The following is an 18,849-nucleotide window of genomic DNA, read 5'->3' as shown; positions in this document are numbered from 1 at the left end:
TTTATTTATTGAAATAATATTTGAAGAAATATTATCGAGTATTTTGGAAAAGAGCCAAATCTTTCTGGAGAAATGGAGCTTAATGGTGTTTACTTAGTTATCAACTTTAGTAAATGATGTTCAGGGACTATTATTCACTAGCTTGAAAACTAACAACCTTTCTGTTGACTAGCCTTAATGCTAGCACACGTGTTCTTACCGGCTGGCCGTTGGGCTAACAAAGAAGCTAGCTAAAGTGCTAAGCTAGAAGATAGCTTACCGCCAGAATCAACACATACCTTTAAAATACCAGGTTAATAAAAGGGTTAAAATGCATAAGCGCTGACGGCGCGTTATGAGCAATGTTCTGGTTAAAACCACCCTTTAAATAAAGTTTATCTTAGCTTTAAAACATACAAAGAACACGAACCGGCCTGGGTGCTACAGGTAGCATGCTAGCACCAAGATAGCCGAGTTCCACAAAACAAACTTCATAACATGAAAACGTTTAGATCATTTCATCCTAAACCAATCTGTTAATCTGCCCAAAACCCCAACCTCTGAAGCTGTTGAGGGAATGTCGTCCCAAGGCGAAGTTTGAAGAAGATATCCGTCGTGAACAAAGAGTTAGCTTCCCGCTAACTTCCTCAGTTTCTCCCGATCAGAAGGTGACCAGCTGTTCGTTACCGTAAACACGGTTGCGGCCGTCGTCTTTCCTCCAGACTCGGCTTGTCGAAACAGCTTCTCTCGGAACACCGTTTGCTTCTGTGGGGCCTCGAAGAGAAAATGTAAGCAACTCTTACACCTTAATTTCTCCGTTCATGAATAAAAATACCGGATACACAGACAGTATTTCATTCTACTTAACTTTTGCAAATGATCGGTTCTTGGATCCAGTTGAATTTATGTCCTTTTTGCCAGCAAAAGACATTCAGCGCGCTGTGTTCCCTCCTGACCCGATGGTCATCGGTGTGGAAGAAAAAGACTTGTGGAAAGGTGGGGCTTTTATTTGGGTATTGGCGCCACAGGAAGTCCGCAGTTACCCCATTTCCTGGCTGTGCTGGAAGAAGGTTAATGCACTTTATTTTGAAAAGTTCCAGGAAAGTATGTACCGGAGTTTTAGTGTTGAAAACCCATGGCTGTGTGGTCCCAACATCCCCCCTTTTAGTTCCGAAGAACAGGCTGGAAGGGTGCTCCTCCCACTGAATCGGGCCACTTGTGCACGCTGAGTCCGGCACTTTGTCATCTAGGTGGTTGTTCACTGCACTGGGGTTTGGCAGGAAACCACTGGAGACCATCTGACTTCCAACATTTCGGTTAAGGTCTGTGGAAGTAAGTTGGACACTTTGGCTGAATTTAGGAGGGGGAGACTCTGACCTAGGTGCAGGATGCCTGCTGTCTGAGTCTTCCCCCTGCTGTGGCTGCTGCAGCTGCTGTGAGTGAAAATGCAAATTGGGTACCTGAGAGGTGGGGGTCTGTCCCCCCTTTAGGGATGAAGCTTTCTTGAGCTCATCTGCCTTCAGGTCCACTAACTTTGCTTCAGCTTTCTTGGTCCTCTCCTCAGCTTTTGAGAGCTCAAGCTTTGCAGCATTCTCTCTTTGAAGGGACATCTGATGGTCAGCCTGTAGCTGAGAATATCTTTTAGCTTCCAGTTGTGATTTCTGCTGATACAACAAGGTAAGCTGACAAAGAACATCTGAAATCAGAGCATCTCCAGTCGGATACTTAATTAAGTTTACCAACTCCTGAATCCTCTGATCACATGTGGCAAGGTCAAACTGATTTAAAGCATCCCGCTCATCTGGAGACAAACGGATGAGATCAGCAACCGCCACCTTCTGCATCTCCACGTCTGCTGAATTCATAATGGAGTGTGATTGCATCATTCTGGCAGACACTACAAAACAACAAAGTTATGAGAATGTTGCTAAAAGCAACAACATCTAACAAATGTATGTCCAGCTATATATGTATATCTGACTATACATATATTGGAAATATTTGATTGTAAAGTGGGTGCACCAGTTGATCATTCAACCTGTGACTTATAACACTATGCTCCAAGTGTTATAATGCTACTCCTTTCTCTAAGGATATTTGTGATTTTAGAGTTAATTTTTCACCTTTCTTTGGGAGAACTAGTGATTAGACACTACTCTTAAACTTTAAGGGAATTTTGTTTAAAATGCAAAGGGAAAAGAAAATTGCTACACCTCCTAAGTGTAATAATTGCAATTTGACTTTTGATTCACCCCCCTTTATGGCAGGGTGATTAGTTTCAATTTGGGATTTAATCTGGCAAAAATCCTGTTCTTGCAAACCATAAAACCTACCGCAATCATAGACTATGGGTCTACCCGGGGGGATTTCATAAGGAATGCACCATTTAACTGGCTCCTTGTGAATTTTTGGAAGAATGTAAAATAATCTAGGCCTGGGTTCAAAGGAGCTCAACAAATAGGCTTTTTGTTTGGTCGAAATGAATTTATTCTTCCATAATTTGATAATAATTTTCTCAATTATTGGTATTGTGTCCGGGTAGACAGGCTTATCCAATTTTTTATAATAATTAGAGTCAGATAGTTGTCTGTAACATTCCCACAAATATTGTTGCTTGTCCAGAATGACTATTGCTCTCCCTTTGTCTGCTGGTTTAATGATAATTTGGGGATGTTCAATCAGCTCATGCTGAAATTTCAGCTGCAGTCAAATTGGAGGCCAATTTATTGATTTTTGGATTATTCTTAAACGCTTCTAGGTCCCTATTAATCAGAATTTCTGTTTCAGGAGGCAGTTCACTCATATGAGGAGACCAGATAGATCCAACAGTGAAAGGCTGAGGTTTTCTATTAGTTTCAGAGTCAAAAAACAGTGCTAGTTTAACTCTATTGTTGAAGGTCATACCTGCTCTCCAACTCCAAGCTCCTGCCAACACAACCTTTAGTAGGGACAAAGTTAAGGCCTCGGTTCAGCACCTGGAACTGCAATGAAGACAAGACAAAAGTTTTAGAAAGGTTGATCACAGTCTGACCCCCTCCCAGTAAAGTAGGACTCTCGGGGATTGTCATTTTACTAACCCATACCAGTGGGCCAGCCGTATTGGCTGACCAGTGCAAACCATCTCGTTCTGTTTCAAATCTTTCTTTCAGGGTCCTAATGAAACAGTTCTGATGTCTAAGCATCGCCTGGTCCTTGTGGGGAAGAAGGGGGCCAAAGTTGATCTCTGGAATGTAAATCTTGGCATCAGGAAAACGATGGTGGGCCACACTCAAAGTCCACTGTAGTTCCTTCAATGCTGTACGTTTTTCCCTCTGGTTTCTATTGTTGAGGCCGAAGGAGAGGATTAGCTTCTCAACCTTGGCCTCTATTTTTGCTTTAGTGAGGATGGCCTCAGCATGGTTCCATTTAGCTCCTGGGAACCCATCAATCTGTAGATCCTCTACAGAGAAACTAGGGATTCTGGTGACATTAGAGTCACCTAGGATGACCCATTTTTTAGTGATGTGGAGGCTCCAATCTTGGAGTTTGTTACAGGTGGAGCAGTGCCTGGTAGGCTTGTTGGTAATGGGACTCGATGCTGGAGGCTGAGCAGAAGAGCTGATTGGCCCCAACCGGTACTTATTGGTTGGAGTCGGGTTGTGATGAGAGGTAGCCAGGGGAGTTAGCCTAACGTCTAGGACTTGTTGAAGTGTGGGTTTTCTAGGTGCAGAGTCTCCTGAATTTGAGTCAGCTGAGGGAGGTGTCAGATCCTTTTGCTCAAAAATGTCCTGCAATTCTTCCAATGTTAGATCCAAAATGGGGGAAGCTCGTGACTTCTTCTGCTGTGAGTCTGAGGGAGTTGCCCCCGATTTGAGGATGCCTGTCGCGGGAACCAATTCCCGGGAAGGTGCAGTAGGAGGAGTGACCAGGATGACCTCTGTTAATTCTGCGTTCTCATCATCCAGTTCCAGAACTGGTTCTAGATTGCTTTGGTAGGTTCTGGACTGTGAATCAGGGGTGGATGTGTCTGTGTGCAGATGTTTTCTTTTTGTCCTCTGTTTTTTAGGTGGAGGCATGACAGGTGTATCTAAAATAAGGAGGGGAGCGTCTATTACCTCGGTATCCAGTTCTTCATCCGGTGGTTTAGGCGTTGGAGACCAATCCAGTCGTGGGGGGTCTGTCATTGTGGCCACGGTTCTGGTAGGTATCTGGTAAGTTCTTCCAGGGCAGCTACATCACCCACCCCAGAATCCAAGCTGCCGTGAGCAGGTCTGGGCTGTGGGCTCAAGATGGTAAGTACAGGTGAGTGACATTCTGTTTCTACAGTCTGTGCAGCTGTTTCCTGTCCCTCCGTCCTTCTGTAAAAGCCTAAGTCAGTGAGAAGGGAGGTAATTGTGGCTTTTGCATAGGTCAGAGTGCTGTTTTGCAGTCTTTTGCCCAGATTACGTTTGGCCCATTTTGTGGCAATGTCAAAAGGGGCTTCCCAGTTTTTATGCTTCATACGAGACAGGGACTGGATCTCTGAGTCCAAAACAGACTGATAATGATCTCTTAAAATAAGCAAAGTGGTAAAAGTCCAGTTTTAAGCATTTCCCTCAATCAGTTCAGCTGTGGCCGACGTGGGAAAGGCTGGCACAATAACCTCAGTAAGATGCTGCTTTAATTTAGCTATAAAGGGAGGACAATGCTGTAGTTCTGGATTAGCCACATTTTTTAAGTGATGAATAGTTTTTATCACTTTGTGTAATAGTCTGACCTTTGCAGTAAATTCAGGATCATCAGATGGAGTCTCCGTGCGATGTTGTGATGGAGAGGGGCGTGTACCTCTACTGACAGGTGCAGGCTGAAGATGCGTTCGTGGATGAGCCTGGCGTACACCTTCCCTGTTGCGGGGGAATTTTGTTTGGGGGACATCATCATGGCGGCGTTGAAACGGCTTCCGGCGGCGTCTATTACGAACAACTGTCCAATCTTGGTCGTCAGAATCTTCTTCATAATATGGCATTTTTGCCCATTTAGTGTCAAGGTGAGTATAAAATACTAAAAACTATAAAACTATCTCTAAAAGACTTACTGGAACTGAGACTTCAAAATAAAACCTATGCCGGAAGAGGCCTAATAAAAAAGGTACTCACTCGACGGACTTCAATTAAGCGCACTTTAATTAAAAAAATCAAATTCAAGAACAAAACTCTCAAAACAAATTTACATACATGACAAGCAAAATTTGCAACGTTTCGGTCTTGAAAAAGACCTTCTTCAGGCAGCTTGTCGAGAGCGAAGATTTCTGTGCGCACCACAGTGAAGCGTGTTGCAAAAGGAAAGATGGCGTTGCAGGTGGCGCGAGATCACGTCTTTTAATCTCGTCCGGCCACCACGACAACTCCAAGTTCGTCATCCCCGACCAATCAGACGCCGACATTGGATGTGCAGGTAAGTACAGTATGTACAGATAATTATGTACAGTAATGAGCAATGATTATTGACATTGTATACAAGAATATAAAACTAGACAAAAATCCAAACTTCTTAAAGGGCTTTTATCCAATACAAGTAAGTATCAACAAGAATAAATTGCAAATATGAGATTACAATTTCACAAGTGCCAAATATTCCAGGCAAACAATTTTTACAGGTAAGTATCATATTTACATTTTCACAGGTGCTGAACTTTCAAGGCAAAATTATACTCCCAGTAAGTAGTGTTTTATTGCAAATTAGATATATACCTTGCAATAAACAGAATCCCTCTTATTAGGTAAAAAGTCCCTTAAAGGTAAGTATTTTATCAGGTGGATTAGTCATCCAGCAGGTAAGGTAGGTATCCATTCCTCCAGGTAAAATAACTCTAAGTATCTAAGTATCCCTCCAGGTAAGTATTATATTCCGGACCAACAGGTAATTATACATTTCTATGGAAAACAGTTCCTCTAAATAGGTAGAAAGTAACCTTAAAATAAGCGACTTTTAGTAAACATGGTTATCCAGCAGGTCAGGTAAGTATATCACATCTCATACATACATACATACATACATATATATATATATACATATGTGTATGTATGTATGTATGTAGTGCATCTTTCTGTCTGTCCATTAGATTGGGGGTGGTATCCAGACAAGACTTACGGAGGCACCAAGAGCTTTGCAAAACTCCTTCCAAACTTGCGAGATGAACTGCGGGCCTCGGTCAGAAACAATGTCCGAAGGTATGCCATGGATGCGGAAAACGTGGAGAACCATGAGTTGGGCTGTCTCCAATGCAGACGGAAGCTTAGGTAAAGGAACAAAATGGGCTGTTTTAGAGAATCTGTCAACAATAGTAAGGATGACTGTGTTACCGTCAGACGGCGGGAGACCAGTGATGAAATCAACGGAAATGTGGGACCAGGGGCGGCTAGGGGTGGGCAGAGGTTGAAGAAGACCAGCAGGGGGTTGATTAGTGTTCTTGTTTCGAGCACATGTGGGACAAGTTGCAACAAAATCTTTAATGTTGAGGTTCATAGTCGGCCACCAGAAAAACCTTTTGGTAAATGTCATCATACGAGTCACCCCAGGATGACAAGTCAGTTTATTGTTGTGCACCCAATCCAGAACTTTATTGACAACAGAGTTGGGAACGAACAGCTTGCCCACTGGGCCAGTACCTGGGTCAGGTTCGGACCCCTGATGTCCTTTTCAATGGCCCAGGTGAGCGCGCCCACAATACAAGAATCCGGTAGGATGGAAGCTTCAGTCTTGAGTTGGTCAGAATGAGAGAACTGGCGAGAGAGAGCGTCAGGCTTAATGTTCTTGGAACCGGGTCTGTAGGAGATAGAAAAATGAAAACGAGCAAAAAACAGAGACCAACGGGCTTGTCTGGGGTTAAGTCTCTTGGCATTTTGAATGTAGGAGAGGTTCTTGTGATCAGTCCAAATGAGAAAAGGGACTTCAGTACCCTCTAACCAATGCCACCATTCCTCAAGCGCCAACTTGATGGCTAAAAGTTCACGGTTGCCCACGTAGCCGGAACGGTCTGCAGTCCCAGCCACACTGCGTTGTGTTCAGGTGCACGACACTCTAAGGAGGATACTGACGACCGGCTCTTCTGACTAACTTTATTGCAATCTTCACAAAAATAATAAAGAGCACAAATGGAGAGTCAATCCTCACCGTTGGAACAAGCCTAACATGAAAAAGATATAAATTAAAATACAAAATCTACTCCATGTGAGGATGAAAAGGAGAGCGCTAACATGCACATGTAAAACAATGTGACTAGCTTGTTAGCTATCTTGTGCTCTTAAAATTCACCCAAGAAACTTAACAAATCTCCCGAAACAACTATTTTTACAACCATTTACAATACGGATCATGTAGGAATCACTGTACGCAACATAAATGACATTACAGCACTAAAATTCCTCTTTCAAAACCGAGCTGCGTTGGAAACCTACCTCTCCCAGTCACGTACAATGCAGACTGGCGAGAGATAGCAGATAATACAGCCCATACCATATAAACCACTACAGGGCACTGTGACGCCCAAAAATAAAACTCCCAATACAAACAAACTTTAACACCTAAAACAAAACACATATTTTGGTGAAATAAACACACCATACATTCTATATGAAGATAAATTATATAGAAAATAAATAAAGAAAAAAAATATAAATAAAATGTCTGTCTTTGTTCTTTCCCTGCTACACCCACATCATAATTTTGCTCTGCTGGAGACAAGCGACGAGAAAAATAGGCACATGGATGTACCTTATCATCCAGAGGAGACCGTTGAGAAAGAATAGCCCCTACTCCAATGTCAGAAGCATCAACCTCTACAATAAATTGTGCACATGGATCAGGATGGGTCAATATGGGTGCTGAAGAAAATAGAGTCTTTAACTCACCAAATGCCCTTTCTGCCTCAGGAGTCCAATTTCAGAGAGGAGGTGAGTTGAGTGAGAGGTGCAGTGACCTGACTGTAGTTCCTTATAAACCTCCTATAAAAATTTGCAAATCCCGAGAACCTTTGAAGTTGCCTGCGATCAGTTGGAGTAGGCCACTCTGCCACTGCCTTGGTTTTCTCGGGATCAGTTCTGTACCTGCCTGCCTCAAAAATAAAACCCAAAAAGGACACAGATGTGACACTGAATTCGCACTTTTCGGCTTTAACAAAGAGTTGATTCTCAAAAAGCCTCTGGAGAACTGTTCTGACATGTTGGCGATGTTGTTCTATGTCCTGGGAAAAAATCTAAATGTCATCCAGATAAACGAAAACAAAGAGGTTGAGAAAGTTACGAAGAACATCATTAATAAGAGCTTGGAAAACAGCGGGTGCATTAGTCAACCCGAAAGGCATAACCAAATACTCAAAATGTCCCAGGGGGGTTTTGAAAGCCGTTTTCCACTCATCACCCTCTCGGATCCAGTCCAAATGGTAAGCATTGCGCAGGTCGAGTTTAGTGAAGATCTTGGCAATATGTAATTGTTCATGTATGGAATCAATAAGTGGTAGTGGGTATTTATTTTTAATAGTGATTTGATTCAATCCTCTATAATCAATACAAGGTCTTAATGTGCCGTCCTTCTTACCCACGAAGAAGAATCCGGCGCCAACAGGGGAGGTAGACGGACGAATGATCCCAGATGCTAAAGAATCCTCAATGTACTCTTTCATGACCTTTCTCTCGGGTCCGGAGAGATTAAAGAGTCTGCTGGATGGTAGCGGAGCGCCTGGGAGGAGATCAATAGAGCAGTCATAGGGGCGATGCAGAGGTAAAGAAAGAGCCCCTTGTTTGCTAAACACAGGTGCGAGATTGTGGTATTCAGGTGGAACTTTGGACAGATCAACAGGCTCAGAAGGTTTGAGTTGTTTGATAGAGTGAGAGACAGCAGTTTTTAAGCAGTTCTGGAGACAGAGATTACTCCATCTCTCTACTCTGCCCTCCACCCAATTAATAACGGGATTATGTTTCTGCAACCAGGGAAACCCCAAAACTAATTGTGGAGAGATGGAAGAGACAACAAAGAACTCACCCCATTCATGATGGTTACCAGAGGTGATGATGTGAAGCTGAGGCACTTTAAATCTCACTTGAGACATGGTTTGACCAGTGATGCCAGTGACAGAAAGGGAATGGTTGAGAGGCTGAGAGGGTATTTGAAGTTTATCAACCAGATCCGAGGAAATAAGATTCTGTTCAGCACCAGAATCAATAAAAGCATCAACAGGAAACTTCTCTTGGCCAACAATAATAGTGACCGGAAAACACAGACGAGAGACAGGGGAAGAATGGGATATGCTCATCAAAGTCCCCTGACCTATTGACGAGCCCTCTCTTTTCCCTTCTTGGGGCATCTTGTGATAAAAATGTCCTCCTTGTCCACAATATAGGCAAAGACCACCCTCAAAGGTGGAAGAGGAAGTGGGTGCGTCGAGGAAAGTGGTTCGAGGCGCCAGAGAGTGCTGCCACTGTGAATTGTAGTTCCTTTCTGTTTGTCTCTCTCTTAGACGGTTGTCAATGCAGATCGATAGGTTGATTAATTCATCCAGTCTTTCGGGTTCATCTCTCAAAACCAACTGGTCCTTTACTTGATCTGCAAGGGAATTAACAAAAATACCCTTGAGTGCCGCTTCATCCCAACCCACCTCCTGCGCTGCCACCCGGAAGTCGATGGCGAACTCAGCCAACGCTCTCCTTCCCTGTTTGAGGGTGAGTATCTTCTTAGCCACTGCCTCCTGCTGGAGTGGTTGATCGAAGACTCTCTTGAAGTGACTGAAAAAAATGGCATAACTAAGAGACTCAACAGGGTTAGATGCCAAATAGGCGTGCGGCCAGCGCAGAGCAGATCCCTTTAGCGAGGTAACAATATAAGTAATCATGGAGGCAGCAGTAGGGAAAAGGGAGGGGGAACGACTAAATGCTAATTCGCACTGGAGAGAAAAACCACCAAAGTTATTAGGATTACCATCAAACAGTTCAGACGGACGGAAGTCAGGCTCTCGGATCCCAGAAGATAGAATTGTGGGTGGCTGAGGATTCTCTAAACGAGCTGGAGGATTGGAAGAGGCAGGTGAGAGTTTGGTTATGATTTAGCTTAAAGCATGAACCATACCACCAAGTTCTGTGAGATGAGAATCCGTAGTCCTTTGTTGTTGCAGTAGCTGTTGAAGCATGGTTTCAGTAGATTGTAGGCGTTCCTTTAAGGAAGTCTGTTCATCATCTGAATTGTTCTTCGACTTATTAGTTGGCTGGAACATACTATCATGAATTGCTTAGATAGTCGAATTAGAACAAAACCAGAGGATGAAACAGACTCAGCACACAGGATAAGACGGTAAATGAGGTTTATTTCTACTGTAGACTTTGTTTAAGGAATCTTGAGTTGGAGTTGTCCAGAAGCCAGAGGAGGAGGAGGTAAACCCAGGAATCCAAGGAGAGAGAGAGAGTACTGGTGATGAGAATATTTACAGTGCAGTCCTTAGGATGTATGTATGTATGTATGTATGTATGTATGTATATGTGTATGTATGTATGTATGTATATGTGTATGTATGTATGTATGTATGTATGTATATGTGTATGTATGTATGTATGTATGTATGTATGTATGTATGTATGTATGTATGTATGTATGTATGTATGTATGTATGTATGTATGTATGTATGTATGTATGTATGTATGTATGTATGTATGTATGTATATGTGTATGTATGTATGTATGTATGTATGTATGTATGTATATATGTATGTATGTATGTATGTATGTATGTATGTATGTATGTATGTATGTATGTATGTATGTATGTATATGTGTATGTATGTATGTATGTATGTATGTATATATGTATGTATGTATGTATGTATGTATGTATGTATGTATGTATGTATGTATGCTTGTATATGTGTATGCAATTGCTAACTGACGCTTATGGAAAGTACAAATTCATTGTTTTTCACAGCAGCTGCTGGGAAGAGGTTATATTAGGTTTTTCTTCCCTCTTCTGATTCATGCAGCGTGTTGATTTATACTGTACCTTATATCAGATCCTGACAAAAACTATGAAAGGTTTGGTTCTGCAGGTTCTTTTTTCTCCCTTTGGGGAAGGAAAGGACACCTGATCAGTTCTGTGTTGCATAGAAATATTAAAACACTTGTTGTTTTCTAAGATATCACCAGCTAAAAACTTTTAAAACTTTTGAGAGTAATTGGTTTTGTTAAACACATTTCCCTTGGTAAAACAAACCTTTAAAATGAGTATGAAAAATGGGGTTATTTAAAAAGAATCTGATTGGACAGTGGTACCACACAAAAATTAAACTAATCTCATGTTTCTTTATTTTAAAACAGATCTGGTTTTTGTTTTGTTTTTGGTTTTTTAGCATAATGTTTGTCTGAAGCTTATTATGAACTCTGTTAGAAGCAAATATGATCTGAGATAAATTAGGAGCTGTGAACTAATAATTTTAAATCTGATTATTGTCCAAGCAGAAATAATATATTTAGCCAATCCTTCAATCTCTGCAGAAAGTTAACACCATTGTTCAATGCAGTAGTACTCAACTTGTGGTTCCTGGACTCCTGAAGCCCGTGAGCCATAGATTTTGGGTCCATAAAATTATAATATTTAATTAAAGGTAGACTGATTACTTATTAAAACAGATCTAAGCCAATGATGAGTTCCAGTCATTTGGTGACTTTGAAATGCAATAATACTCAAAATTTCTACTCTGGGGACACAGATTGGGGTTGAAGAGTTTAGTTTTGGAACCAAGGTTAGGATTTTTATAACAGAATAAAGACAAGTAAAATCCTTTATTTTAGGAAAAGAAAAGAAATAAAGGCTCTCTTAACAGTAAGAGGATGGTCGGCTTAAACTCAAGTCTCCTTGTTTGATTTCTTAAGGTTTAAAGATTAAAAGAATACATATGAGTACAAAGGTACACAAGGTGATTTCAGATTATTAAATCATAAAATATTGGAACATTTATCAGCATTTGGATTATTAAAGAGGGGTTCTAGTAATTTTTCTAATGTTTCTCCCCAACTCTCAAAATTTAAATAGCCCAAATTAAAGAAAATGATGTTTGTTCTTTTTGAAACACTATGTGGAAAAAAGTCCAGTTTGGAGACAAGCTTCTTATCTTAATTTCTGATTAAGTCAAACACTGCAGTTTTGTTTAGTTTGGGTATAACATAAAAATGTCAACGCTGACTTTTCTAATTTCCCCTCGGGGATCAATAAAGTATCTTTGAATTTGAATTTGAATTGAATTAAAAATACTTCTTTACATTTAACCTGAGCAGAGAAATTCTTGAATGCAGCTGCGATCAAATTGAGCCAAACAAAAAGAGAATTATAACAATAACTCTCAGGATTGTAGTTATTATTACAGAGTTACAGTACAAAGAATTAGTAAAAGGTTTCAGCATCAGTAAATTTGGATTCATTTAAGAGAAAACTGTTGCTGTGCTTCTAAATACTTTGAGATTTTTTGGATTATGTGCACTCATTTTAAAAACAATCCTGACGATTGTCATAACAAGATTGATCAATTATAGCATTAAAAGATATGGCTGAGAAAACATATTCTGAAAAGAGATTGTTAAAAATTTCTTTGAATTCTTGAAGCTTCAAATTTGTTCATTTGTTTGTCTTTGATGTTTGTTTTTGTTTTGTTGGAATGAATGTTTGTTTATATGTTGCATGAAACAATAATCCATGTTTAGAATAATGTTTCTAAATCCCAGATTGATTAAAACTTTGAGTTTTCAGGAGAGTTAAGAAGCAGCTTGTTTCTGAGGTAGGTTCATGTTAACAGTTTTGTAGTTTAAGGTTCACTAAGATGGGTTGGAATGAAGAAACTGTGGTCCCGCCCATAGGCTGTCAATCAAAGGTTAATTCTGCCTGACTCCGCCCACCTACCAGGTTGGTTCACACCTTTGTTGTCATGGTAACGCTCAGTACCTCCCTTCCTGAGTTTTAACACTGTTTAAGAGACAATAGAATCAAAATGCTTGTAGTGATTGTTGCCTTAATAACATGTTTTTTTGTATAATAATTAAGGATGTAGCATGACTTTTAGATTTATGTGTTTTATTATTAAAAGGTTAATGAAATAGTTTAAACTAGTTTGAAGAATTAGTTTTGCATACAGAATCATTGGTGATTTATTAGATTGAAAGTTTCCCTGGTACCATTAAACTAGCTGACAGTTCAAGATATGCCAAAAGTAAGGAATATATTTTTGATAAAGAATCAGAGTTATGATTTCATACTTGGTGGGAATTATTTATTAGATTCAATTTGTAGGGTTTATGCATCTGACTTACATTAGATGTCCATTAATCTAATACTCATCTTCATACAAGACAAATCAGGATGATATGTGACTAATTTCTAAGTGAGACATTGATGACATGAATAACTAAAGTTTGTGTTTTGTTGTTAATGGAACTGAATTACAGTTAAAAACATCTGGATTTTCTTTATGTTGCTTTCATTAAATTCATAGAGACACATAGTTATATCAGAATTCATTTCTTTGGTTCTATGTAATGTGATCTTGGTTATTAAACATTTTTATTCAGACTTTTTGCTGGATTGTCGCATGGGTTGGACCCTGCGCCAGAAGAGGGGAATGTCAGAATAAAGCAACATGGGGTTCCAAAAGTTTTAGCACTCATGGGAAAAAGGGTAGCTCAGACCTCCAGTGAGGACTTAGTGACAATACGAGAGAGACATTGTACTTTGTTTATATAAATGGTGCATAGCTCCCTAAGACCACATTATGAAAACCTCTCTGAAATTATGGTGTTGATTCTTTTGTGAAATTTTACATCTCCACAGATTAGACCATTTTTGAAATTCTTTTTGGGTTTTCTGAAACTATGAAATGTTGACCTGTAATCAGACCTTCCTCAAACATCATGTCACATTTTTAATATTCAGAATATTTAGCTGATGGTCACTGCTAGTATATCAGGTGGAGTCAGAAGATCAATTCTTTTGATTTTGTTGGATGTTTTGATGAAGTTCATGTAGTTAAGCACTTAGGTTTGAGAATGGGACTTTGAATTGAAAATTAGCCGAGTGTTGTGAAGGTTCTACCTATTGTTCTCACTTATATGAGATTGAGACAAAGGACACAGGTAAATCTCAGTCCTTTTGAAGTGCTGTGTGGCAGGTCTCCTAATTTGGACATGGGGATATTGCCAAGATCATTTTCTTCCACATCTTTGTGTGAAGGTAGGATGTTGTTTTACTGTCAAAACCTGTCCACTGTGTTTTCTCAAGTTTCACAGACGGTGAAGGCTGCATTACCAGAAACAGCCACTTCCACCCTCCAGTCCTTTATTCCTGGCGACTGGATTCTGCTCAGAGAATTTAGGAGAAAACACAGGAAGTCCAGGTGCTGGAATGGCCCATATCAGATCCTACTAGACACCCAGGAAAGCTGCAGGAAAGCTCATCTGGCTTCCAGGACAAGTCATCTTCCAACTGGATCATCCACGGCTGAAAGGTGTGAGGACAGCGGACCACCACAAGACAAAGAACTGTAAGCTGATCACTGGCGAGTGATTGAAGAGGTGGTTGAAGAACACTGTTCTTACAAGGGCACAATAATCTCTTGGGCAGAGCAACGTTATTTCAGAATCTACTTAAGGCCATCGCATTGCCTGAAAGTTAGAAATCATAAGGTCATTTGCCTCACTGCACACACACCACAGTGAGAGACACATAGGAAACATACAGGGAAGATCTCTAAACATTTACACATAACCTTTCTCTGGATGATGGACTGGTGACGTCTGCAACAGAGAGACAGTCAAACATGCGCCATGATGCTTATTCTCCTTAATTTCTTAACATTTGGTGGCTACTAGGGGCTCCTTTGTCTGGACAGCAAGGATCAGCCAAATTATTTTCTTCCACTTTGACAGCGAGACTGACTCTGAGGAGGAAATCTCGGATGTTTTTATCTAACTTTTATGGTTATTGTTTGATATTTATCATTATGGTATTATTACAAATTTGAAATGTGTTCATTTCCACCGTTGTTTAGTTGGACTATGGAAGCTTAACTTCCAGCAGGTTAGAGTTCCTGTTTCTAGATATATTTCTAGAGGAGCTTCCTACGACCGCCCACCTGTACCAGACTGGTAACAGGGCAGCTTGAAGCCACTCAGGAGAGACAGCAGGATTTTTAAGTTCTGTTTATAATTAGTTTTCTTTGGGAAAAAAAACTGTTTGCTTTCAGTACCAGAAGAAAGGACATTCCTCTTCAAGGTCACGATGCAGTTATATGGAAGATGGTCTGTTCTGATGCTAATAATTGGTATTGCAAGTCTTTTTATAACTCTTGTGTTCATTTTGGGAAAAGGTACAGCAAAGACAATGTGTGGTTAATCTGACTAATAATATTCATCAGCGGATTCGAAGAGAGATTCATCACTTTTCTGACTACTATGATCATACTGATAATGTTTGGTGGCAACAGATGCATCAAACTGTGAGGAAGATTAGAAATGATAGTTGCTATATTTTTTGTTTGATTCCACGTGTTATTAATAATCAACCATTTTTAGTTCCTGTTCCTATTGATACTACTTATACCCTAGCTACTTTCTTTCCAGATAACAGGTTGGTGGAGGTTATTTTTCCTTGGGTGAGGAATTATACTGTTAGGTAAAGCAGAAATGTTAGTAGATTTTCTAGTGAGATTAATTTAACGTGTGCGTCTACAGGACCTCTTTATAGAATTCAGGGTATTAGAAATCCAATTAAAGATCCAGATATTTGTATTACACAGGAGGAAAGTACACCTTATTTCCTTGGGAAGACAGTAGGTTGCGAAGCTATTATATGTGTTTTATGTGCTTTAATCAACAGACATAAATTTAAGTCATGTCCTATCAGAACTGATCCTTCTACTATTTCAGGATCTTTGGTCCCAGATCCCTTTGTGTTAACTTTTAATCTTACTGCTTTATCTGAGGAAGGGTTCACTGTTCTAACTACGGAGCAGCAGGCTATTAGAACGATGAGTTTACAAACTAGAATGGCTTTGGATTATCTGTTCGCTGAGAGGGGTGATGGTTTTGAAGAATTTTCCTTTAGTTGTGATTATCTTGTAATCAGAAGAAAGGAGTGTGATGGAAATTCTTGCAGTAAGCATTTTACAGTGTGTGACCTTTTTTATCTCACTCCTCTGAACATCTGTGTTAGAGGAGGAAGCTGTAAAACCATTATCAGAAGTTTAATGGTTAAAACCCACAGTTAGGATGACGTGTTGGGAAGGACAGATGGGTTCCTAGATAACTTTGTCACCTCTGAACCCGAGAAGGGTCTGGGGTCATAAAACACAGACTCTTTAAAGTTGAGATAAAACTGTCATGTTCTGGTATAAATACTGTATGTAAATGTTGATCAGGACTCTGTTTCACTGACTAACCTGTTGGTGATTTGTTTGGTGTGTGAAGTAGAGGCTGACATTTTTTCGGGAGTCCCACAGGTCACGGGATTCCCGCGGGATAATCAATAGGAGGGAAATAAACTAGGATCAATTGTCCTTGGAAATATAAACTGAGACTTTGTTATAAACTTTAAGAAAATAAAACTTGGATCAACGCCGCCATTGTGTAGTTTTTTTCCAAGAAGCCTAAACTATAATGTGAGTCAAACGAACTACATGACCCACAAGCCAACAGTGCTTCTGCTCGGTGTTTTCCACCTGCGTTCAGGATGGAGGGAACAAACGCAGGTGGAGAACTGGACGTGGTAAAATTGGATTTGTAACGTAAAGTCAGAAGTAAAGATTTATCTATTAAACTCATAGAGCTGACAGGAAAGTCTCAAATATTACCAAACTTCAGGAGAGTTGAATGTAGCGGTTTTAACACGCAGTCTGCTGCTTATAAAACGTGTTTAGTAGTAATCAAGTTCACCAGTGATTAAGGGACACTTGTTAGACAGATTCTGGATTGAATCAGTCCTGCATCTCTTCATTCATCAAACCAAAAGTACCATCATGTGTCAAGTCTCATCTGACCAACAAAACTGCTGCATTAAAGATTTAAGAGGTAAGGTACGGAAGCCCGTGAGGGGACATGGGGAAATTTATTTATTTTGCGTCTCCACGCAATACTTTTGCGTTCAGCATTTTGGAGCAACAGCACAGATGATAAACTGCTCATAAAACAAACACTGATATGTCATTGATATGGTTTATTTGTCATATGCAGGTTAACACGCAGTAAACAATGCGATGAAATGTTTAGGATAAGAAGAACCGTTCAACTCACGATAAAAACAAAAACACTAATGGTGTACAAAAAAAGTACCCATCATGCAGCAGTAATAAGGAAATAAAGTGTCACAGATGTGGTTTCATGTAGTTTTATTGTTCAGTAGTTTGTTTGACAGCTTGTGGATAAAAACTGTCTTTTAGTCTGATTTGAAGATCATTTTATTTAACGCTGATTTCAAAATAAAACTCAATAAATCTCAAAACGGGTGTAGTGTTTGTTTCATTTTTGCAGTTATCTGGTTTGGAAACTATCCCACAAAGTATTGCGAAATAACTCAAAGACTATTGCGTGGGGACACAAAAAAGAGAAAACATCCCCCCTTGTCCCCTCGCGGACTCCGTATAGAAAGGCTTCATCAAGGGAAGATATTAAATAAATATGTTGTGAAAAAAAAAATTTGAATGTACCATTAAATGTACAATTTATTTAATACATTATTAAATATTAAGTGTACCACTAATTACGTCATGTCGTCTTTAAAATTATACTTAATTATTCAGTGGCACATTTAATTGCATAATAGTCCATTTCATGATATAATGGTACATTTATTGTTTCTAATGATGTATTAAATAAATAAATGGCACCTTTAATTTAATGGCACATTTAATGTTACATTTCTTTCATGTTACATTTACTTCACTTATGGGACATTCACAACATTTATTTATTTAATGATGATTTTATTGTATTAATTTTGTCCAGTTTGACCCTCCATTCTTGATGCCTGTATAGGAGGTCATGTCAGAATTTAAATCAGGTGTTCTGGAGCAGACAAACATCTAAAACTTGCAGGGAGGACCAGGGCTGTGAACCATTGAGCTACAGTTTCTAAATTATGAAGGTTTTGTCTTTTTGGCCTTTTGTTCACCAAGTACAGTTCTCTAACTAGGTGGATTTTTCTTTTTTTTCAGCAACTTGAAACATAAAATTGATGTCATTGTTCAAAGGAAACAGTCACTTAATTAATGAGTAAAATACAACTATGTACATTTTGTTTATTCAACTAACATAGACATGGTCTGTTTCCTTGTTTGATATTTTATTATTTCTTCATTATTATTCTTTTTACTTTAACTGGCCTTTACTACAGCTAAAAACAGGGACCTAACTGGTCCTTCAAAGAAACAAATTGCCAAAAGACTAAATGAAGAAAACAAAAATGGGAGAGTCACAGGAGTGGGAGTTGTTCTGAATGGGAGTGAGAGTCAATTTACCAGGAGTGGGACGGGACAGGATGTTTTTTGTTATGCTGGCCTGGGATTGGGATGGGTCAAGACATTTTTCTGTGGGAGTGGGATGGGACAAGACATTTTTCTGTGGGAGTGGGATGGGACAGGAGAGAAAATCCACTCCCGTGTCACCCTCTAGTGTGAAGTTCTCTCGTTTGATCTGATTTCTCTCTACTGTGATATCTCTTACTTGTTCTAATACATAAGCACATTAAAACACATACTTTCTGTTGCTACTTTTAACGTTTGGGGGTTTTTCTAGTAGTGGTAAGGGGTCGCTAGCTTAGCGTTAGCTTTAGCTCCACCATGGCTACCCGTTCTACTGTTTCTCTCTCTGAGTCTCCTCCTCTCTCCTGGTGTTGT

Source organism: Girardinichthys multiradiatus, chromosome 23 (assembly GCF_021462225.1).
Source record: "Girardinichthys multiradiatus isolate DD_20200921_A chromosome 23, DD_fGirMul_XY1, whole genome shotgun sequence".
NCBI classification, from domain to species: Eukaryota; Metazoa; Chordata; class Actinopteri; order Cyprinodontiformes; family Goodeidae; genus Girardinichthys; species Girardinichthys multiradiatus.
The sequence above is the reverse complement of the archived record's forward strand: the minus strand, read 5'-3'. Positions refer to the sequence as shown.